The 25,118-nt window shown below is 36.5% G+C and overlaps 1 protein-coding gene across 2 annotated transcripts in view; it reads right to left on the reverse strand.

Moving 5' to 3' along the window:
• The window catches only part of LOC135704443 (G-protein coupled receptor dmsr-1-like), a 125,284-nt gene that overhangs the window by 22,348 nt on the left and 77,818 nt on the right, over positions 1-25,118 (reverse strand). The window contains exon 5 of one of the 2 annotated variants that reach the window (XR_010517788.1): positions 6,532-8,617. The exons of the other annotated variant lie outside the window; for it this stretch is intronic. The gene's annotated coding sequence lies outside the window, so the exon portion shown is untranslated. Of the gene's footprint in view, positions 1-6,531; positions 8,618-25,118 lie in introns of those variants that run through there. 2 annotated transcript variants of the gene reach the window in all.

Here is a 25,118-nt window from a genome sequence, read left to right on the forward strand (position 1 = left end):
TTGAAGCTATCGCAAAGGTCGTATATCAGCGTTGAGCGGTTGTCATCGTACAGTTCCCCCCAGCCAGGGCTGAAAAAATCACTAAAATTCATCAAAGTTCACTATGGGTGAAAAATTCATTTCATAGTGAATGCTGATGATTTTTTCAACCCTGCCCCCAGCCTGTACCGTGGGAGTTAAAATCTCCTAATATCAACCGAGGCTCAGGTAAAACTGAGCAGATATCTGAGAAACCTTGGCGAGAAATCGCAGTTCTCGGAGGAAGATATACTGAGGCAATACTGAGACTTTTATCTCGAACATTTACCTGACATGCAACTACTTCAATGCCTGTCACGGAAGGCAGATCGATTCTATAAAAGGAATGGAGTTTGTTGATCCCGAGAAGCACCCCTCCATACGAATCTGCTCGATCAAGGCGAATAATGTTAAAATCGTGGAAAGGAAGATTTGTGTCTGAAGAGAGCCATGTTTCACAAAGAGCAAATGCATCACAAAGTGAGGAGTGAACTAAAAATTTGAATGCGTCAAGTTTTGGTATAAGACTTCTACAGTTCCACTGCAGGACTGAGATCATATCCCCGACCTCATTTGGAGAATTATCCATCAAAGGATATGATCGATCCAAGGAAGGACCACTTGGAAGCTAGTTGCTTCAAAAGAGTTTTCACAATTGGAAGCACTAAATTAATAATGTTCCTCGTTGAGTCAGAGACATTGAATATATTGAAGAAGCTCTCCACAATTCCAGAAATCGTGAACATGGGAGCATGTTCTTGCTGATTTTTCAGCTGTTCTTCTGGCTGAAAAAATGGGATATCTGGGGTTTTAGATGATCCCGGAAGTGGCGGAAAGTCCTTGTTAAAATTACAAGGTTTAAATCCCGGTGGTGGGGGTTTTGGTACATTTCCGCTACCTCTTAAATTTTTCAAGGTTGGTTGAGAGTCCAAACGAGAGGCCTTACGAGGTTTTTGGATGACGTTTGTTTTGCATCGCTTCCTCGGGTCGCCGTTAAAGACAAAGGGACGATCCTCACCAACCTCTGAATCAGAGCCCTGATCATCATCTGGCAGGAGGTGAAATGTGTTGTTGCTTTTTTGGGTAGTTTGGGAAGATGAAGCGGTCATTTTCAAAATTTCTGCTAGTGAACGCTTAGAGCGAGCTTCCAATGACCGCTTAAGTTTTTCTCCCTGCTGTTTGTACTTCGGGCAATCACTCAGAGCATGCGGAGTATCCTTGCAGTAAACACATTTTGGGGCAGCACCACAAGGACCTTCCGTATGCACCTCCCCACATTGATCGCAGCGCGGTTTGTTTGAACAATAGTCTGCGGTGTGACCTAGTTGCTTGCATTTTAAGCAATTCATTACCCTCGGTACAAACAAGCGTACAGGTAGTCGAACCTTCCCAATTGTGACGTAGTCAGGTAATGCCGATCCTGAAAAGGTCACACGAAACGAGTCTGATAAGGTATACCTTTTTTTCGTGCCTATGAGTGACACTGACTGCAGTTGAATGCAGTCCAGTAGCTTGACTCTTGGGAGGCAATGATTTTTGAAGATGCCGAAGGATTCGGCGTGCAAGAAATCTTCGCAAGTTAGACTCGCTTCGGTGACCACTCCTTCAATTTCTACATCACGACTGGGGACGTAGACTCGATATTCTATCGAAAAACGCTCGCATACAACGATCTGGTTGGCCTGCTTCCGGTCGTCAACGGTAACTCGCAGTTTGTTTGGCGTCACTTTAAAAATGTCGGTAACGGCCGAGAAATGTGTTGTCAGATCTTTTGAAATCCGAGTAATATTCAAAGGTTTTTGTTTGGGCCGGAAAAATACAACTCACGGACCTTTCGAGTCATCAGGGTATGCCTTGTGGCGGGGGGTCGCAGAAGTTTTTGGGGGAACGGGTGGAGTAGGGGGAACAGGTAGACGATGTGACGATGGTGGAGAAGGGGGAGTAGGAGGAGAAGGAGGCAGTGGTTTGACACTCCCTTTAGGGTAGGCTCCAGTGTTTTTGTTGGTGAGCAAATCAAGTGATTCTTCAAGGATATCCATTTCCTCAGAAGAATCGAGCTTATCAAATGAAGGAGACTTAATTGACCCATCATCTGAGATGTCAAGCGACAATCCCCCGCCTTTATTTTTGTCATCCATTGCGGTGCCTTAAGGTATCACCGCAATGGAATGTATAGAAAACTTTGATGTTAATAATTCAAATATTTTCCTTGCCACAAATTTGAAATCAATCAATAATTAAAAATGAAAAAAGAAAAAAAAAGAAGTATATGGGATAGAATCTACCGCACTCTAGGTAAATTGCTCAGCAAAAAAATAATAATAATAATAATAATAAAAACAAGGGAAACTAATGTATATAAATTAAATAATAAGCAAGAAAGGGTAAGCAACGCTGTAGGGGAATTAATCAGATCTTAAAAATCAAAAAACAAACCAAACAGAGAAAAAAAAACTTCTGATGAAAAAAAAAATTACTTATCTCTCTATACCGGGATGGCGCGTCTTCCCAACGGAGAAGAAATCCACTATGCGATGAAGCAGTGGGTATTCTATAGATGCAGGCAAAAACACGTGCTGGCTAACAAAGGGCCCGCTTGGATAGCCCGAATCTGTTGTTGTGTTGTACAGGGTGCGTGACGAATTTTTGCAGTAAATGGCATATTTGAGAAAAAATACACCAGTTAGTTATTCTAGCAATGAATTTTGTGCGATTTATTTTCTTTCGCAACATATGGAAGTTGTAAGTAAATTTATTCAAAAAAATTGCCTTCCCTTTCAACGACTGTAGTTAGACGCTTCCGGAAACTGCAGTATGCACGTTTTAAAATGTTTCGATCCATAGATGTCATCACTGCCTTGATTTTAGCTTTTAGCGACTTAAGTGTGGTGTGAGGGGTTCTATTGGTATCCCGTTGGACGACGCCCTATACAAAATAATCCAACGGATTGATATCGGGACTGCTTGGGGGCCAAATTTCTTCCTCCCAAATTTTCGAAATAATTTCCGTAAGCCATTTCTGTGCTTTATTAGCAGTATGAGCAGGTGCTCCGTCTTATCACTTTCTTAAGCCTTTTTTAATATTATACACTGTTCTTTCAGACACATTTACCGACCGAATTATTTCTTTCATGCATACTCCGGCGCGCAACAAAGCGACAACGGCTGACAGATTGCTCTCTTGTTTCGACATCTTTACGTTTACTCAACATTGTTTGTTTAAATCTTACACCTAACAGTATAAGCTATCCAGTGCTGCCAAATATATCTAAATCATGATGCACAAGCATGAGAAATCACTATTTGAAATTTACTGCAAACATTCTTTACGCACCCTGTAGGTACGGCTGATGACCTTGCTGTTGAACGATGCAGATGTGATGGTGCGATCGGATGATGGGATGACTCGGTTGATGGCGTTAAAGTTGGACGGGTGAACCTCCGGTCTCGCCGAGGCCGCTGCTTCCAGAGTTGAGCGTCTTGGTCCGCTAGTGGCACTTTTTGCTTTAGTCACTAGCAGGGGAGTGGATCAAAAAAACACCGTTCGGGGAAAAAATCCAATATACAGAGCGCAGAAAAAAAAAACTTGTGACGGTGGAGAGTAGCACAAAGTGAACTTGATCAGTCGAACGTTCGACAAGGAATGTTTATATAGCTTAATAAGTATATTAATCAAATCAGAGCAAACAGCGGAATAAAGGCACAACTATTGATCCCAATGAGGATTTTTCAGCACATAATTTGACAAGACGTTTTTTCAGCATTGTTCACTGTTATAAAGCATTTATTCAATATATATGCTTATTTGTGACTCTGAATTGTTTGTTGGGTGATCATCTCTGATCACGCCTTCCTTCGGAAAGGAAGTAAACCCGTTTGTCCCCGGTTCATGAGTTGATGGGTCGATAGGTAGGGTCCAGGTGTGGGAGCTGCCTCCCTGGCGTCAGTAGCATTGGTGCTCAGCACGGAAAACAAATCAAGGAATAACAGCTTTGAAAAAACTTACTTTCAAGTGTTGTCACCCTGTGTTACTCATTTAAAACTTATCAACAATAACTATTAGGGGCAATGACGGCTTCGGCATGACAGACTATTTTCGGCAACCCAAATTGAAACACTATTTTCACTGGATTTTCTTACGAAAACACTTCGCTGAATGCATGCAAACGATTCTTTATGCTTTCAGCTTCAATTTGACTATATTTTTACTACTGAGAAAAAGCAATCTAGCAAGGTTTTCTTGAAATGAAACACACGCACTACAAATTGTAGCTGATTTCGAGTTGCCAATAATAGAACAGCAGATTTACATGCAGTTCAAATGGAACGGTTGCCGAAGAAAAACTGGTTGCCGACAATACTCGCTCTCACTAGAGAAGATTGGAGCTTTGTAAAAACGTTTCAAAACAGTTTTTGACAATTCTTTCGACTGAAATTGTTAGAGCAGCTGGCAGCAAAAGATTGTAAACAAACCAATACTGCATATGTGTGCGTTCCATAGAGAAAAAGGCTATAGAAAGAAGGTCGCTGCTTAGGTTGCCGAGAATACGTAAATTCCCCTAGATAAAGAAAATTTGTTTCTAACGAAAAGTTCCTTCAGTAAGTTGATCTACAACACAACTTTTCTAAACATTGTGCTTGTGTGAACAAAACATGGTATGTTTCTATCAAACACTACTAACATCATTGGATTTACTTCAGCTTACGGATAACTGCAGAAAAATTGATTTACTAGGAGAGCTTCTTTTGTTTTTGAGAATAGTGGATGTAAATTCTCACATTATTAGTTCTTAAGGACTTTGTCTTAAATACACGATAGCAGCTATTGTTCGGTGTGCTTTGTTCATCATCTGCAGTTTCTTAGGTCGATAATATTGATGTGGCCGTTGGAAGCAAACATTTAGTGATCAAAATATAAGTGAAGACCAAGATTTGTGTTCATTTTTCCAATGGAAGCGTTATGCCCCCGTTTGGTGAGATTGCTATGTTTGTGAAACCACTGGAAGTTAATCACGTGCTGATGGAAAAAAAAATTGAATATCAGAGGTTTTCGTGTTGAAATTCTTGACTGTAGGTTTATGAGTTATTGTAATATATAATGAACAGAATTCATTCGGTTGAGCCTGATCAGACTTCTACCAGACCACAACTCGACATTGACCCGACAATGGATCGACATCAGACTTAAATTTTCCTGAAATTGATCCCACATTGGGTCTACATGCCTGTTGATGCTAATTTTTAGGTTTCTTCCATAGTCCACTGCCGTATATCAATTTATAGTGAATGTAACTCAATTGTTAGACGATGAGATCGTTTGAAAAAGTGGTTCAACAATTGATAGACATGAGAAAATACGTTGCGCAGAATTTATTGAATGGTTGTACTGGATCATTTTCAATTGAATTATTTGAAAATTGGAAGCACTGGTTTGGCATCTAGGGTACAGGCGTCTCTTTGGCGTCAATGCATAGCACATACAGCGGGACAAAGACCAACGAAGAAAACAAGAACTAACAAACAAAAATCACCTTTGTATCTCTTCTAGTTATGGTTTTATTAAGTTCCCTCTGGGACTTTACGCCGGCTCTCAACAAAGTGTTTTTTGAGCACAACTGCAGTTTTTAATTGAGAACTTTCTTAGCTTGTACTATTTTTGCATTAGTATTATTGTGTGGCAAGTACAATCATAATCGGGGAAGTCGCGAAATTTTCCAAACCGAAAAATTCTTAGACCTGACCGGGAATCGAACCCAGTCGCCTCCAGCATGGTCTTGCGTTATAGCTGTGCCTTTACCGACTGAACGAAGGATGGCCCCTCCTTAGTATAGCCAAAGCTGATTGGCTGTTTTTGTATGGAATTTCGGAAGAGTAAATAAAAACTTAAATTGTGGTAACTTTTCATATTTTATTTCGGACAGTGTAAAATTTGTCATCGTAGATACACAGTGAGCGAAATTCCTATAAGAGCATGGATGTTTTTCAAAATAATTTTTTGAATACTGCATAAGAATACAACATATCGATATGGGTGTTTTACATGGCTTATGCTCATGTCATCTAGTGTGTTTGAATTGATGCATTTGATTCATGGTTTTAAATTAGACCTTAAATTTCTATAATTTTGATGCGAAATTCTTATAAGCGCAGTAGTTTTTGTATAAATTTTTTACATTACCTGGGTTACACAGACCTTGGTTAACTGTCATTGCTTTATTATGCGGCTATATGTGATTGTTTGGAACCATAATTTGTATGATAAAACCAAGTATTTTGCGTTTCATATAGGGGAATTCTCGTATGCTCGTCAATCTTAGCAGCGTCCGCGATTCTATGGGCTTTTGCTCGACGTAACTCACACATATGCCGTATTTGTATGTTTACATTTATCTGCTGCTAGTCGATATAATAGTCCAAAAACTGTTTTAAAGCGCTTGTTCAACTTCTCAGGTGAGTGTGACTATTGTAGGAAACCTTTTTTTCTTCGGCAACCTTTTTCATTTGAAGTATCGGAAACTCTAAATCAGCAATATTTTGTAGTACGTGTGTTTTATTTGAAATAAATCCTGGCAAAATGCATTCGCTCAGTCGTAAAAATCCAATAAGATTTAAGCTGAAAGACTAGAGAATCATTTAAGTAAAAAAAAAGTGAAGTGTTTTGGTGAGAAAATGAATGTAAATTATCATTAAAATTCGCAAAAAATACCAAAGAAAAAGTTTTTTCAATGAATCAAAGCATATAATGGTTCTTGAATTGGACAAAGCAACTCTCAAAGAATCAAAAAAAGAAGAAATTGCGATTAAAGAGCATTAAGGACACAAACAAATCCAATTCCTGATTTTTATCGGGCATCGAATTGAAAGTTCAATTTCTAATGAATAAACCAGGCAGTTGATCCTCATATCCCAACACTTTGTGTGTTACACAGATATTGAGAAGATCTTGATATTTTTTAAAAAATCTTAACCATAAGACATATTTATACGAAATTGATATTAGCTTAGAAACAAATATCTCGGATAAAAAAGGATTCATAATTTTAGTTTTATCTAGCTAATAGGAATTTATTCTTGTCAGTCCTGACTGCTGCGCCTTATATTGTCACAATTTACGCATACTGTAATCCCTTAATTTGGCTGTCCCTATTTCTTGACAGTCCTGCAACCTATAGAGCTGATTTTCTATAGATAACTAGTTTATGGTTGACAACAATAAAAAAAAAACGAGAAAAAGAAATGGGTGGATGATAACGTTTACCGCTCATATGGAGGGATTACTGTACATCCCGAATTAAAATTGAATTCAAATGTTGAAGGTCTCACTTTCATGGTGTGAGTCCTTCATGCATATGAAGAACGGCAATAGCCACAATCCACACCAGAATGGTCTCGAAATACTTTGTATAACTTCTAGACGATGTTATGACAGAGGACTATTTCAAGTTGCAACGGAGTAATGTCACAATTCACGTGAGAAAAGAGCCGATTCTTACTGCACAATACATAGTTTTTGAAGTTGTTAGTATGTAATACCGACCTGAATTCCATTGATCCTTAAAAGCTGCGTATACAGTAGTTGTTAACAGTTTGAAACAGTTGGTGTACTACAAGCACTATACCGGATGAATAGTAAAAATATCCTTAAAAATGTTTAAAAATCACATAAACGAATTTAAAGATTTTACGTAAGAAACAATTCAAATACTAATTTTAAAATTCCTTTAACTTATACTAGTTTTACTTTTTTATTTTTTTTATCTTTATTAAGGAGACTTTCAGCCCTGGGCTGGCGCTTACAAGAATTTCTATACATAAAAGGTATTTTAATTAAGTTATATAAAAAGTTAGATATTTAATATAATGCCTAGTAGTAAAGAGCTCACTTATCGAGTGTTTTGTTCAATCCATACATATGCTGTGGGTTTGACATTCGAATGGAATATAAGATCGAAAAATAACCATGCACTTATAGGAAACCATTTTGTGAAGTACATATTGGCGAAATAATAAAGAGCTGTTTTCAAATTCAGTACTCCTATATGATTATATGATTTGGAGCGTAAATGTAAATACATATATTAACAGTTTATTTAACATAAACATTAAATAATTAATCTAATTTTCAATTGTTTTAACACTATTTTTCTGATAAGTATTTATTCTATAAATAGTAATAATAATAATAATAAACATGAAACAAGAATAAAGACATCAGTTCAAAATAGCCAACCAAATGCAGTTTAAAATGGATTGCCGTATTAGGTTTTGTTCGTGATCTTGGTACAAGCATTGAAGACCAATAGTTTAAAAGTTCAAAATATTTAATTAAAATGATTTAATTGACCACCAGCAATGGACGGGGCTCTCACATTCATTACCGTAGTTTTGGTTTTGATCCAAATATAGTTTGATTGTACTCTCGATGAAAAACCTAAAGAAATAAATCCAAAGGAGATTACGGCATTATAACATTGATGTATTCTTCAATCACATAATCAGTTGCAATTTTTATTGCTGATGCTAATGTGATTTTTTTTTCGATGCTTTCTCGTTGGTATTTATTTTCGCGGTCAGACAAGTGTCACCATTAAGATTTGATCTGAAAACATAATAAAAAGAGTGATGTTATTACTTTTGGTAGAAATATCAGCGCAATATGTTGGATGAGTTCCGGGTCGTTTTCTATCATTTCTGAATGAAGTAGTAAGTTTGGGTTCATGTGAAGTTAGGGTGAAGTTTGGGTTCATAATATGAGAGTCCACACCATTGGACATCGATCATGGATAGATTGGTGAGCTTGTTCCAGCTGAAAAACATTCATATAAACATTTTATCATTGTTCATGAGTTCCGTTTGTTATCTGACGGGATATTTAAATTTCTGCTATATATAGCGCACACGGTATTAACGCTAGATTTGGCATAAATTAACACGGTACTTCATGTAAATGTAAGCGCAATATTGCTTAAATCAGCAATGTTGTATACACGCTTGTAAGCTGTTTCGATGTTTAGGTTAAGTATAGCTCAAAATTAAACAAGAGGATATTTAACGCGACAGTTAAACTTCAGAATGTGTATTTGTGTACGTGTGATGAGTTTAGTTTTTGCTAATCTTGAAACATAATTCAGAACTCCGAGAAGGGTAGAAAAAGTTCTTTTTTAGATAAAATTAAAGTAAAGCTGGTGCAATTTTAAATCGTAGTGTTTGAATCCGCACTTTAAACACTGACCGAACTGAGCAGCTATAACATGTTATAAACCTATCTTAACGATATTTTCTAATCAATAATTGAACATTTTATTACTTTGTAGTCTAAACAATACATAATAATAAGATGGAATTGAAAAACATTAAAATAATATACAGAGAAAAAAAACAAAGAAACATATGAAAGCTTTATAAGTTCTGTTTCCATCTTCCATGAAGACCTTATCGAAATGATGATCATCGCGTAAAAGTAGAATTTAATACAGGGATAAGTGCTTTTCCGTAGCTTTATGTTTCCGAGTTTGCATGATTGTCGGTCGTATTGGTGTAAAGAGCTACGCCGTTTGAACGGTTATAGCATCAACTCGATCGTGGTGTGTATGAGGGGGTCGGCCGTTTTTGCTTACTGAGCAGATAATCATGGGATCAAACCTAGGGCCCATCGTATTAAAGAGTTTCGTAGTCACATTGCGAGTTTTGTGAAAATTGTTGTCGTTTTCGTCGGTGCCGGGTTTGAATGGTTACAAGAGCAACTCGATCATAAGTGTTATGATGTGGCATAAGGAGCTCGGTGGTCTTATAGCGACTGATTTTGCTTACTGAGCAGAACATCATGAGTTTAATCTCATGCCCTTTCACATTAAAGATACGTTAGTTATTTTTTTTCTCGCAACATATCACTTTTTTGAGCGTTCCGTTTTCCAAAACGAACCATGCTGTATATCCAACCCTTTTATCCAATATCCCTGTTATTTCTTGTCTAAGTGCAGAGGATTTCTTTACTTCCAGCAATGCGAGTGTCACATCAACACATTTCTATCCATTTCTTTCTTGACCTGTATTCGGACGTGGCCGGCGCTGGTATTGCCTATGATAAAATATGAGATCACCAGTTTTTACACATTGAGGATGATACATAGTGTGTAATTACAGGTGATAACGGCAATAACGGAGTGTCAACTGCGGGCGCTCAGTCATGCTCATTCTTATTATCATGGTAAAAATATGAGCATCATAATTTTAATAACACATATTTATCATATACTATTCGGAGATGACTACAAATCTCCCAGATAAACACAGCATTAATTTAATTTAATTTATTATCACATCAAAGTAGATGCACTTCAATCGTGTCGGAAACATGGTGTAATATTACTTGCCAAAATGGACAAAATTATCATTAATACAGTGAATGAACTGACACAACGCTGCTTTTACTGCATTTGTTTATTTTCGTGGCCATAAAAACTACATTAGATATTCGACATGATTGAAGTGTATCCTCTTGAATGTAAATAATAAAATTTATTTTTTGCTGTAAAGAATAAAAAGAAGGGAATTTACGTTTTCTCGTCAATCTATGCATCGTCCGCGCTTCTCAGCGTCACGCACGCATATGACGTGTTTGTTTGCATACATTTATCTGCTGCTTGCTTATCTGTCCATTCTAATCGACAGAATTGCCCAAAACTGTTTGAATGCGTTTTTAAAACGCTCCAAACTTCTCAAGTGAGTGTGACTTTTGTCGGCAGCCTCTTTTTCTTCGGTTACCTTTCCATTTGAACTGCGTGCTAACCAGCTGTTATATTATCGGCAATTCTAAATCAGTCGAATTCTGTAGTGCATATATTTCATAGAGGCCTCCCTTAGCTCAGTCGGTACTTTCTCAGGTTGAAAAATTTCGCGACTTCCCCGATTATGATTGTGCCACACAATTATTCTAATGTTAAAATGGTACAGGCATCGACTGCATCTAGAACACTAAGTTTAGAACACGCAATACGCTTATAAAAAATAAGCTGTGATAAGAAATAAGCTTTAAATGCAAAAAAGAAGAAGAATATATTTCATTTAATGAAAAAATAGCATAACAGGATTCTTCATTCGTAAACTGGAAATCATATTGAACATGGAATTGTGTGTATGCATTCAACGAAGTATTTTGACGATTACAATTTTGATTCCCGGAAACAGTAAATGGGTTCCTAAGTCAACATTTACCCATATATTATATAACTTTATTATTAATTATTGATAGCATTGATAGGCTATTTCCGTCCAATTGAGTATCAATCATCAAAAATATAAATGATATCGACACTTATACTTTAAACCTACAATTCTAAGGAAATATGAATGCGTGTTTGGAATATTCATACAAATTTTTCTATAAGAAATGAAGCACTCTTTTAAAGCATTTTTGCTACCTATATATAAATGACGAAAAACCCAATGGCGTTCCCATGCGTTAGAAAAAATGGAAACTCATTAGTCAAATTTTGAATACAACAATTTATCATTAGATTATGTTATAAAAAATACGTTACCACAGGCTTTACTTCCCTTCCGAAGGAAGGCTTGATCAGAGATGTTATGCCTCAGAACATCCCGGCGGCGTAATTACGCTTACCACTACACCACCGGCGCCGCTAATAGTAAAATCTTGCTACTCTTCTTTTTCCTCTTGGCCATTACATATCAATTATACGGCCTGCGATCAACTTGCTTTGATTGTATTTCCTAATTTTTTGCATTCATTAATGCGTGGTAAGTAAACTGCTGCTATATGCACAGAAAAATATAAATTATTCCGAACCCACCGCCTCCGACATGATGTACTGCATTATTACAGACAAGGCTATCGGAAGGAACCGATCGCACAAATATCTGTAACGAAACCATGCAGCTGATGTATATCCATAAATTGCAATTCAATCCAACAATCTGCCCTCAGCACGTTTCACAAACCAAACATGCTCAACGAGAAATTATATATGCATTCATATCAGAGTATTTTAAAATTCCTTTTCATAACGGCCGAACCAGAAGCTTTCCTGAATATTATGCGGTTTTCATCGTTGATTTGATGTACACTCATGAGATGCTCTGATATATCGTGGCGGAAATGTATTACTCTCGCAGAATCTACACATTTATCTAATGGTTAAACTCCATGGTCGCCTCGTTACATGCCACCAACATCTGATAAACGTTTGACAAATGATAGCACACGGAACAGAAGCCACGTTCAATGTGATAAGGCAAACACATCATCGTCAAAATATCATTATGGTTATTGTATTTAAGCAAAGGCTCCAAAAATACTCCTGATTGTAATCAGGGTTGCTTCCATACACTTCGCTGTATTTTTTTTTTATTTATGAATAATGTTATAATGATATTCTGTGCTAGTAATTTACAAGAAAAAGTTGTTTTGAAACATCAAACTTGTCAATTTTGCTTTCAGAAAGTCACAATCACTTAGAATGAGCCCTCACGAATCATAAAATTGTTGATGTAACTCTCTGAAAGTGCAATTGACAGGTTTGTGTCAAACACATACTTCACAACCTCTTCAAGTACAAAATATCATTTAACATCAGTGAGTGGAAGCAACCCTGATTGTAATCACTCACTAATTTATGTTCGGGTGTCCAATATATTCACCTTAAATTAGTAGTGTACATAATTGGAACATACCATCATTCCACTCTTTTCATTGGGGGAAACCCGCTCTTACTTGTGAGATAGAAACATCGACACATAGCGATAGCGCGCGATGCACCGTCTTAGTTTGCAACCATGTATTCAATTCTCACAGCATTTAGACTAATAGAATTTATGGTCTACAAACACATCTATAAGATAAATATGCGTCAAAACTATATAGCTGGCATTCAAAAGTTGTGAAAACCCAACTAAAGAGGACGGTCTTCAGTGAAATATTTTAAAAGGTTTATAAGGGGCTGTTTATGAACTACGTAGACAGTTTAGGGGGGGGGGGGGGTTGGCAACTTTCCACGGCCCATACAAATTAAAAAAAAAATAATTGTATGGACAATTTCCTACGCAGGGGGAGGGGAGTCAAGACTCCCAAAAACCTGTCTACCTACGTAGTTAATGAACAGCCCCTAAGATTTTTCGTAATTGGTATGTTGGTATATTGGTAGACACTGTTATAAATTTATATGCACCTTTCTATTCGAAGAAACCAATTTGCTATTGAGCATTTCCAACCCAAAATGATTTTTTTCTGCACAGTAACTTATAAAAAGTGCGAATTAAAAATAAAAATATTATATTTTTTCAAAAAATCATAACATAAACTATTGATTTGATCAAGATGAGATCTGTTACACATTTATATGGCACTTGTATTTTTTTTTTCGATGAAACCAATTTGCTATCGAGCATTTCCAGCCCAAAACGCTAAAAAATATGTCAATTTTGTTTCGACCCCTGCCAATTTGAATGAAACATTGCTTATATTTGCTGCTATCAATGGTTGCATTTTTCATTTAAATGTGATTTTTTTACTAATTTTTTTATATAAGTGCATTTTTTTTCTTTGTAAATGCAAAACGTTGATTATCTCCAAACACCCCCTCCCCCTCCTTATATATATTAAAATTTTTAAGGAAAACTGAAGAAATGTTATAAAATTTGGTGAAGAGTTTAGGCGTGTAACTTGCTTTATAATATATATATATATTTCTTTAATATTTATTTTATTTTTTATTTTTAAAGTTTATGAAATTGCATTTATCTCAAGATTTCTCTTTTTGTTATTTAGTTATAAAACATATTCATAAAAAATACACGCTTTTCAAAAGTTTATTAGGCTGAGCTTAGACTGACTGTGTTTTGGTTGCTACTCCGTGATTGATCCGTACCAGAGAAATTGCACAATGAATCAACTGAATACAATAGAAGATCGTAAAATAATTTTATTATTTAAATGAATAAATCCAGCCACGCAACACTGACAAAAGTTACTCTACATTTGTTCTTCCACCTTATAGCGGTAAATAAGTTTAAATAATTTAAAAAAATAGCCTGAAAAAAGTACATCCATATAAAATAAATCCGTAGATGTTCCTTAACCCTTTGTCTGTACCTTGGGGTCAATTTAACCCCAGGACTATGGGTTGTAAAAAATCTTTCAGGACCAGGTGCATCCACCAGAGCTTTGTTATACACAGCAAAAAAATAATTTTGATATCACGTCAAAGTGGATGCACTACAATCATGTCGAAAATATGGTGTAATATTACTTGCTGAAAAGGACAAAATTATCATTAATACAATGCATGAACTGACATTACGCTGCTTTTACTGCATTTGTTTATTTATGTGGTCATAAAAATTACATGAAATTTTCGACATGATTGTCCACTTTGATGTGATATCAAAATTATTTTTTTGCTGTGTATAAGATAAAACCTGCGCTAAAAAACTTGAACTTATTTATTGAATTTTTTATTGGGCTAATTACGTTGACTGTACCTTGGGGTCTATTTGACCCCAAAATCTATGTAACCGTTTTTTAGCTTTATTAGAGACAAACAGAAGTCAAATAATTATTCTTCGAAAATTTACCTAGACAACAAAACAGGAAAAACGACTAGCGAGATCAGTAACTTATTTGCTAAGTTTTTTCAGGATATTTACACAAGTCATGATGACCAAAACCGGTTTTTATCATACCTTCCTGAGCCAATGAGAGATATTGTAGTTCATAATGTTACCATAAGCGAAATCTTACATTCTCTAAATACATTGGATGTATCAAACGGTGCAGGACCAGACGGATTGCTACCAGTATTCTTGAAATCAGTAGTAAAGCCATTGTTTTGGCTGTTCAACTCTTCTCTCGAATCCTGTTTTCTGCCGTCAATTTGGAAGGAATCGTTTTGGATTCCAATTTTCAAAAGTGGAAAAAAAAATCAGACGCCCTCATTCCTAAACTCTTTGAGTCTATAATAAATCAAAATGTTTTCGCACAAATTAAGCAGTTAATTACAGGCAAACAGCATGTTTTTGCTAAATCTGTTGAATTTTGTAATATTTTCTATCCAGCATTTTACGATCGCTTATGGCCGCCACAATCTGGCTGAGTTTCTGGTAGGGAACATAAGATTTGAAGTTTGGCTTGTGTCGTTTGACGTGTAAACGATCAAATTTGAACGTTTACCAGTCAAAAAACACAACCCAAACGTCAAATCATATGTTCCCTACCAAAAACTCAGCCAGATTGTGGCCCCAGACAACCAGAAGTCGTATAACAATGTACAGACAGTATCGTAAATTACTACAGTTTAAGTTAAAATCACATATAAGAATGACATACCTCGCATTATGTTTAAGTTAAATCATGTAGAATGCAAATTTCCGACCTCTTTGCGATGATTCATTTTTCGGTCGTACTGTATCACATATTAAATGGGATTACATCGTAAGACTTTTCCAAAATTAATTTGTTGTTACAGATTAAATCGTATACGATGTTAAATCAACTCGATTAAAACTAAATTAAAACATGCACGTATATGGCCTCCACTTTTGTACGTATAAGCCATTTATTTGCATTCTATACGAATTGTTTGTTTGTATATATGTTTGTATATCACGAAAACAACTATGACTATACGTGCATTCTGGTTGTCTGGGGCGGTCATAAGCGCTCGTAAAATGCTGGATTAACGCAATGGATAAGACACTATATACTGACTTCAGTCAAGCGTTTGATAGAGTTGATATCTCTATTTTTCTATTAAAATTATCTAAGTTAGGTTTTAGTCAACAGTTATTAAAGTGGATTCAGTTAGACTTGACCGGAAGGACACAAAGAGTTAGATTTGAGGGAGATTTATCATCAGGAGTTTATGTAACATCTGGTGTGCCACAAGATTCCTATCTTGGACCATTACTGTTTATTCTATTTGTTAATGGTGTAGTGCACATATTGAATATCCTGAATATCTCAATATAAATCTCGTGAAGCATCTGATCTGGTAGTATTTCAAAATAAATTGATAACTTTTATACTTGGTGCACAAAAAGTTTACTAAAGCTTAATGTGAAGAAATGAAATTCCATTTCATTTACAAGAAAGTAAATTATTAGGCAAGAACATGTCACAATAGTACAAAACAGAGTTGAAAGGTGCAATCAAGTTAGAGATTTAGGTGTTATACTAGATTCAAAATTAAGCTTTCTTGAACATTATAATAACATTATCTACAAGGCAAGCAACATGCTAGCGTTTATTAAAAAGTTTAGCTTTCAGTTCAATGATCCATACACAATCAAAACATTATACGTTGCATGTGCTAGACCTCTCTTTGAGTACTCTAGTATAGTCTGGGCTCCATATCAAGATACTCATATAAACTGCATTGAATCAGCCAAGAACAGTTTCTACTATTTTCTCTAAGAAAGTTAGGCAGGATGAGTTTACCCTTAGCATCTTATTAGTCTCGATGTATGTTGATCAATTTGGATACACTTGAAAAGCGAAGGCAGTTTGCAATGATAGCTTTTATAAACGATGCTGTAGCACAAAACAGTGTTGGCTAAAATCAAGATCAGATAATCAAAATCAGCAATCAATATCATCCAAAATCACAGGCACCAATATCACAAGCCATCATCACCACGAAAATCACACGTGATTTTCGACCAATTTTTTTTTTTCCTTTGGTTTGTTTTTTCCGTCGATCTTGTTTTCCGTGCTGAGCACCAATGCTACCGACGTGCCAGGAAGGCAGCTCCCACACCTGGACCCTACCTATCGACCCATCAACTCATGAACCGGGGACCAACGGCTTTACTTCCCATCCGAAGGAAGGCGTGATCAGAGATGTTATGCCTCAGAACATCCCGGCGGCGCCGACTGGGTTTGAACCCAGGCCTGCTGGGGTGAGAGGTAATCACGCTTACCACTACACCACCGGCGCCGTTATTTTCGACCAATAGCAGCCGTGATTTTACAGGAGGTTTTTTGTTACCTCTAAATCAGACTTGATTTTCTTCTTTGTGATTTTGCAACTCTCAAGATCAGCTAAAATAAAATCAGCTGTGATTTTCTGTTTGTGATTTTGCTGATCTCTAAATGCTCTTAAAAACGTTTCTTTTCGAGGTTAGTCAGAGATTAAAAAATTAAAATAGATGTTAAGTGTTTTTTTGTAACTTAAACTGACGACGAATAAATAAATACATATCTTTACGAGATTTCACTTGATTTCTGGATTTTAAAATGATTTGCAAAGTGAAAAAAAAAAAATGCTATATGGGCCAAACTTTAAGCCAAAAGCGCCAGCTCGTGTTACATCCGAATGAGCTAAAATTTTCAGAGAGTGGTTTTCTCACCTAATGGCACAAATCTGGGGGTTGGCCCATTGAAAAAAAAAATCTCCCATATAAATGTGGGTTAGTCTAGTATCCAAAGGAACAGAGTGTAATTCAGGATTCACTCACCAGGCAGCGCTAGAGTGACATTCATTTTGAATTGTTTGCTCTCAGATGGACTAGATAGAAGGTTTCCGTTTTAGCAAAGATGTTCAGAAGGACAAGGCCTATTTTGAACTGAGAGTTCTCTCACCAGGCAGCGCTAATGTGACTTTCATTTCGAATTGATTACCCTAACTTGGCATCTTGACTAGATCGAAGGATATCTTTGGCAAAATTTTGCAAATTAACAATATCTTTTTAATGGTATAGAGTTCAGCTCAGAATAAACTCACCAGACGGTGCTAGTGTGACAATAAAGTTTCATTGTATGCCCTAGCATTGGACTTGATAGAAGCAGAGCTGGTAAATATCACGGCCGTAATATGACAATGAGAGAACAGGTCCTCCCACTATCACAAGACGAAACGACCGATAAATTTACTTCATTTCCAACCGATCGGCGTTTTTTTCATAAATGGACTTCTTTTATGAGATATCACGCTACTCACAAATGCTCATCGTTTCATCAATTTTGTGCTTATATCCCATATAATTTATGTTTTTCTACCTTCGTTGACGATATGGCCCGTAACTTATTTCGGTTGCATCTCGGATTATTTATATTAGCACAACATTTCAATCCTTTGAGTTTTAATTTACTACTTCGGTCCATGATAATAATTTTACTAACACTTTTCTTCACAACTTTCGTTATCAGATTGACTGCTGCTTGTATGAAATCAACCTTAGCTTTACAGTGCTCATAGGTAGAATGAAGTGGAAGATATATAATGTTAATGGTTTAGGTATTAATAACAGAAGGACAGATAGAATTATGATGCGATAGGTTGACTTACCAGATCGTTGTTGATACGAAAGAAGATATCAATTTAAATTTTATTCATATTTAATTCATTATGAATAATTTTAGCTGAGAATGCTAAGTTTCTATAGAAGTATCGGATTTTGCCTCAGTAGTAGACAATATAATCAATTATATTATTTTCTAATGATATAAGCCCTTTTCAAATGGAATTCTCGATTAATCCAAGTGATTAGTTGCTGACTAGACAAAATTGAATCACAAATTGAGTTTCATTGGGTTCTGAGATGATTTTGAGCTTCATTGGTTTAGTTTTGTGTGAAAATGGTACGTTAAAAAATCAGTTCAGACATGAAAAAGTTTTTAAAAGATTTTTTTTTTTCCCTAAAAGTGCCCATCTCGCGATGTATGGACGGATGGTAGTAAACATAATTACCTATCTTGAGGCAAACTTTCAACCAAATAACATATGGCCATTTTTTAATCGCCTTTAAATTTTAAAAATCGATTATTTTTTTCAGTGTAGGTCTCAAATGGAATTTTCGCCAGTATTTTTTTTTTTCGAAAATTTGAACAATTTCCTTAAAGTCATTCATATATTCACATGTTCTTAGGAGGTGTCATTTTTCCTTAATATGTTTTTGAAAAAAATCGGCAGGAAAAGTTTGGTCATTCTCATATGTTAGTCTAGATAAATTTTGGAAAAAAAACTGAGTATGCAAAAGTGCTTATTTAGTCAAAGTCTACACATACAGAAAATTTCATTGAAATCTGAGAGGGTGTTGCCAGCTTCGATTCGATTTGGCGCGAAATGCGTCAAATACATTCAAGCTGTTTTTATGGGATTTTTGAAACTAGTTGCAGTAAATTTGGCAGCATTTTGAGATCACACGTCATTATCATATTGTGTGATGCTTAATTACTCGCCAGTTGATTTTAACCAAGTCAACTGACTTATAGTTCCTGACATCTTGCCATGTTTGTTGACTATTTATCCTTTCTCGAAATATATCATATTTTCCCAATATAGACAAATCTTCTCATGTCCCGTACTCATTATCCGTCCCGTCTTTGTTATCATTTCGTTTACCTACCGTAGACCAGCTCATTCTATTACAGCGCGCGTTCGCTTGTCTTATTAGACTCTATTCATACTACGAATTTTCTCCACGCTTGTAACGGCCATGCATTCACATTTAATCGCCATCAAGTGTCATCAAATGACAATGACCATTGTGATAACGTATTGCTTTATAAATTATTGAGTTGCAGAAACATTCATAATATTGGAATGAGTTGGTCCGTTTTATTTTTATTTTCTTTTGATTTACGTATTATCTTGCTCAAATGCAATTTTTGCCATTCATCATTTTGCCATGGAAGGCATTCTATTTTCAGGCTAGTCTATAGGAAAACCCGTTTATTACTGAAAGCAAAAGGCAACGGATAGCTACGTATATAAACTATCCCGAGATCAAAAACTAGATAGTATTATTCAGACCACACTCTCCTTGACACTCTTAGTGCTGGAATGCATACTGTGAAATTATATAGCCACACAATCTAGGTACTTTTTTTTCAAGTGAGAAATGAAGCAATGAAAGCAATGGTGATGGCCTGCTACAAATTCTTGCCGTTATGAGGCTTTTAAGTTATAAACTGCAAGACCAGTCATTTGACACGATTCTGCAATTGAACATTTCATTTTACTTCAATGCAATCAAACAAGCTCTCATGCTTGTGGTGGGTTATATTAAGAAAATTCCCAGTGGTTGTATTCTGAGAAATTGCCTCTATTATGACCAAAATACTTGAGATATGCATGTGAACCCTGATATTGATCCCTTATCAATCAACGGTTCATTGCTGTTGGGAACGTATTCCTTGAATCCACGGCTCACAAGGAGTTTTCATTGATGAGAAAATGTCTCATACAAGTTTCTACCTTTCAGGTATCACACAAATACTTAAGTATGACCAGTCTGTATCGTGCTCTCTTGCCGTGTGGCTCAATTTGTGTTTTTCTGAAGGATGTGCTACAGCTACAATAAATTTAAACAGCACTTCTCAGTGCTTACTATTGCCTACATGTGTTCAACTTTGTTTGACTCTTCGATCCTTGTTTCGACCCTTCGGGTAATCCGGCTAAAATATCAAGTTGGAAAATTTCCATGTAATTCTTCGGATTCTTATAGTTATCTGCTGGGAACTCGATTTTGAGAATTAATGTAAACTTCTATTTTACTATCCCTCTTAGATCCATGTTTGAACCCTATCTGTGTTAATCCTGCCTGAACATCAATTTGGAAAATTGCTCTTCGTAATCTTGTAGCATGGTCACTGTAATAAAAATATTAGTGTAATTGATTTTCTTTGTTATTATTGAAATAGTAAACGATTTTGATATTTTGCATACACATTAAACATATAAATAATACATTTGTATTGTTCAATATTCATAATCTTCGTGTTTAATTATTATATACTGCTTAAATTCACTAATATTCCAATGTTTACTAAAGGTTAGTTGAAAAGTAAGCTATCATCATTTCAAATGATATGCATCTTAATCCGCATGAATAGCTTGTATGCAAGCCGCCTTCTATCGTTATTTTAATAACATTAATTTCCATAAACCGTAACGGAATACAATCGGCTCTGGAGTCCAGGGTTCGCTCTTTTTTAAATAAAATAGTCTTAAAATAGATTGAGCGAGATTTAAAAAATATATCTATTTACAATGTTTCATTAAAAAAAAAACATTAGGGAGTATGCTCAATTTTGCGATACACTGTAGGTCATGTAAATGGTATGGAAGTGAAAAGGATAGTGTTTTGATCGGTTTCCAATCGTAGTTGATGAGAATCGTTGTTCGAAAAGGTCGTTGAATTATTTCGGTAATTGACGCACTTCCGGTCACGAAGCCGTGAAATCACACCTTACTGAAAGTTTTAGAAACTTCTTCTCGTCCATTTTGACCTGGACCGTGGAAGAGGCGAGAGCGCGAGATAAGTGTTTAGTGTCGCGGTGTGTTTTCGAATGTGAGTTAATAATGTGAGAAATCTTTCTGCCTGGTTTAAATGTTAGTTTTTTTTTATTTATTTTTTTTCCCCCATAGTCAGATTGCAAAGTTTTAGTTCAAAGTTTACGTGCGGTCAAGCTCTGTGTGTGCATTTGTGGATTAAAAAAAAAGTAATTCGTAGGAATCTGTTTTGTGTAGAGTTTAACATTAAAACGTTCGATGGCTTTTTTGTGCAGAATCGCTTCGGCCGAAGCTCGGCACACCGCATCAGCAAGTGAAATCGCTACTCTCGACTCCATGCTTCCCCGAGTCCCGGTTTCAAGGGAAAGCCGTAAGGGAACAGACCGTTCCGATAGAGCGGCCATTTCGTTATTTTCCGGCCACACGTGGTCGAACTACGGACCAAATATCGACGAACTCAATCGTCGTTGGCAGCGCCAATCAACTCCGGCGCGAGTTACAGTACCACAATCGTGACTAAACACCGTCTGGGAGCTTCCGCAACATAAAACCGTGGATCTCCGTACTTCGGCGACAGCCACAATACACTCGCACATTCGTTATCTGCTTTTCCGACAGCATTCATCGGACATCTAATCGGTACCGAGAGTAGAAAAACCAAACTAATCCATGCGCATGCGTTAAATACTCCACACACACGAGCTCGAAGAAAATGAAACAGTTAGGTTTACCCTCGATAGAACCGCACAAACAATTAAGGAAATATAGAAGAAGAAAGGAACAAGCATGATACACATCTAGGTTAGAAATAAATTTTGAAAATGGTTTTCGTTGTTTAACTCCGAATAGCTGTATTTTTTATTTGCTTTTAATGTTGCTGCCGTACCCGCAGCTGAGTCTGTTATGCATAGGACGAATACTTTCCTGACTTCTTCACATTCGAGACGCAACGTAGAAAGCTCTTTGGAAGCCCCTGATCTTCTCATTCGGTCCTGACAGTGGTTGATGGATGCGGAGGGGTCTTCCAAACAGCTTGTCTAGGCAATTATATCTTTAAAACTCATCTGTACCCGATAATTGTTCATCAACCCTGGGACGCCCAGCGATAGGCACTGAGGAAGCTCCTGATCTCTCTGACTCTTGACATTTGCTGCCTGTGCTCACCACAGTCATCCCGGGCTTCCGAGACTGCTCTATCCGGCAAGTACAGTGTGAATACAGAAGTTTCTCTTCCTGACGTGAATTCCTGCTAGCCAGCTCGGACCTCTGTTATGAAGTTATTGTATTGACAGAGACACGGCTCGATGGACGAACCATTCTGGTCAGTTCCGCTACCACCGCAATGCAATCAACAGCTGCAAGTCCCACGGCGGAGGTATGTCGATCGCTCTTAACTCCAGACTCAAAGTGAGAATGACCGAGAACGGTCTATGGGATTGAATCGTACAGATCTGGATTGACGTAAAACTGGCCTATGGTATGTTTTTCCTGTACAGGCTTGAAAATTATCCTAATAGACATGGATAATATAATTATCCGGATAGACCTATCCAGTGGATAAAAATAAACGGAGTCTATCCCTTTGCACATTTTTTCTTTCTATCCTGATAATATCCAAATTAAAATTATCCGGATAATTTTAATTTGGATAATATCCATTATTTTTCTTTCGAAATCGATGCCCAGTTTGCTTCTGGTTTCAGGAAAAGTATCGTATACCATACAATATGTGTATTTCCGGAACGGGGTGACACGATGTCCGACGCCATTTTGAAATCCAATATGCCGATTTCCGGTTTCAAAAAAAGTAGGAAATACTACTTTGACTATATGTTTTTAGTATTACTTCTACGTGAAGTCAACGATTTACATAGTTGAAGATGCTAATTTCAAATAACAGACTGTAGTGGTAATTTTTATACGATAGATGGAGTAGATGAAAGCATAGAGTTGATAGTTCCGTTAGAGTACGGCAGTGTGAAGATTGTATATAGATATTAGACAAGCGAGCTAGGACAACTTTTAAGGAAGGTAGGGGTAAACAATAGTTGCAATTTCCAAACCTACGACTGGATGCCTTCCTTCAAATAACAACTGAAGTGCGGTAAAAAATCGGTAGAACTGTTTCAAACACACAGTTGGTACATGAGCGGGTCGGTTTTCATCTCTTTTTGCCAGTGGTGGCGGGGGGGGGGACACCCCTCACCATCCCTCTCCAAAGGGGGAGTTTGGTAAAGAGAGATGAAAAAACCGATTTGTACCTTCCTTAAAAGTTGTCCTAGTTCGCTATTCTAATATCTATATACAATCTTCACACTGCCGTACTCTAACGGAACTATCAACTCTATGCTTTCATCTACTCCATCTATCGTATAAAAATTACCACTACAGTCTGTTATTTGAAATTAGCATCTTCAACTATAGGAAATACTGTTAAATACCTATACCCATATGAATATTTTTGGAATCGGAGAGATGTCTAGAGGCTAATTTGATGTCTGACCTCATTTTAGAATTCAAGTTTCAGAGAAAGTGTGAATTACTGTGAAATACCCATGGTTATTTTTGAAATCCAGGTGTAATCAAGAGGTCGGTAATAATCGATGTTTGACTCCATCTTGGTTTCCAGTTTCAGAAGAAGTCACACATATGAGTATTTGCGGAACGGGTCGACGCGTAGATGCCGAAAATCTACACAGTTCGAAAAAGTTATGTAAATTTCTGTTTAGTATGATGCACATAAATGGAGCGTCATATAAGTTTACATTAAATATCATGTAAAGTTCCGAGACATTTCATGCAATGTAGCAAATATTGTATACAAAAGTCCATTGTTATAAATAACATTATATACTAGTTGTTCAGTTGCGTGAAATGAAATACAAGTTTACGTGAATGAATGCTTACATCATTATTAAAATTCAGAATTTTTATCTGTGGATATTCGACGCCGATTTGAAATCCAAGACGGCGGCTTCCGGTTTGAGAAAAATAGTGAAAAACTATCAAATATCCATCAATATGGGAATTTTTGGAATCGGAGACGACACGATGTCGAACGCAATTTTGGAATCCAAGATGGCAGCCATCCAGTGCCGAAAAAGTATCAAATTTCCTACAAATAAGTATTTTTGAAACAGGGACTACGTGTAGATGCCAAAAATCGATATACGATGCCATTTGAAAATCCAATATGACGGCCACTGGAATCAGAAAAATTGTCATATAACCTACAGTATGGGTATTTTCAAAACGAAGACGGAGAACGGAGATGTTGAAAATCAATATTTTGAAATCCAAGATGGCCACCATATTGGATCTCAAAATGGCGTTGGACATCGATTTTCGGGATATAACAATAAGAACAAAGCGGCGGATAATTTTGCCTCACCCTGTATATTTTTGGGTAGGATTAGAGTCCTTAATTCCAGCATTAAGTGGCCCTAATATACATTTGTATTGCGTTTATGACGCATTTTTCTTAAACAAAAATCGAAGATCAGGATGTTTTTTCTCTCAATGGGTCCAATCTTTAGACCCATTTTTCAAAATTAGAGCCTTATCTCCTATATCTACGCAAATAAAACCATAAAACATTATTTCAAGTTTGCTTTAGGCCCTAGGACCAAAAACGAGATCACTAGTGCCATAACTGGCGCACTAGCCCTAGTCAAATATGAAGCGATTTACAAAAAATGCTATAACTTCTTACAGGCTTGACCAATCAATTCACAAAGTATACTGATAAACCCTAATAAAGTACTTTTTCAACAAGCAGCCAATATTTCATACATTTGGGGCATCTTCTGAAAAGTAACAGCTCGTTGAATTTTTATGCACAGGCAAAAA

Source organism: Ochlerotatus camptorhynchus, unplaced genomic scaffold, assembly GCF_037179485.1.
Source record: "Ochlerotatus camptorhynchus isolate MF236.1 unplaced genomic scaffold, CSIRO-AGI_Acam_v1.1 ptg000240l, whole genome shotgun sequence".
Lineage (NCBI taxonomy): Eukaryota > Metazoa > Arthropoda > Insecta > Diptera > Culicidae > Ochlerotatus > Ochlerotatus camptorhynchus.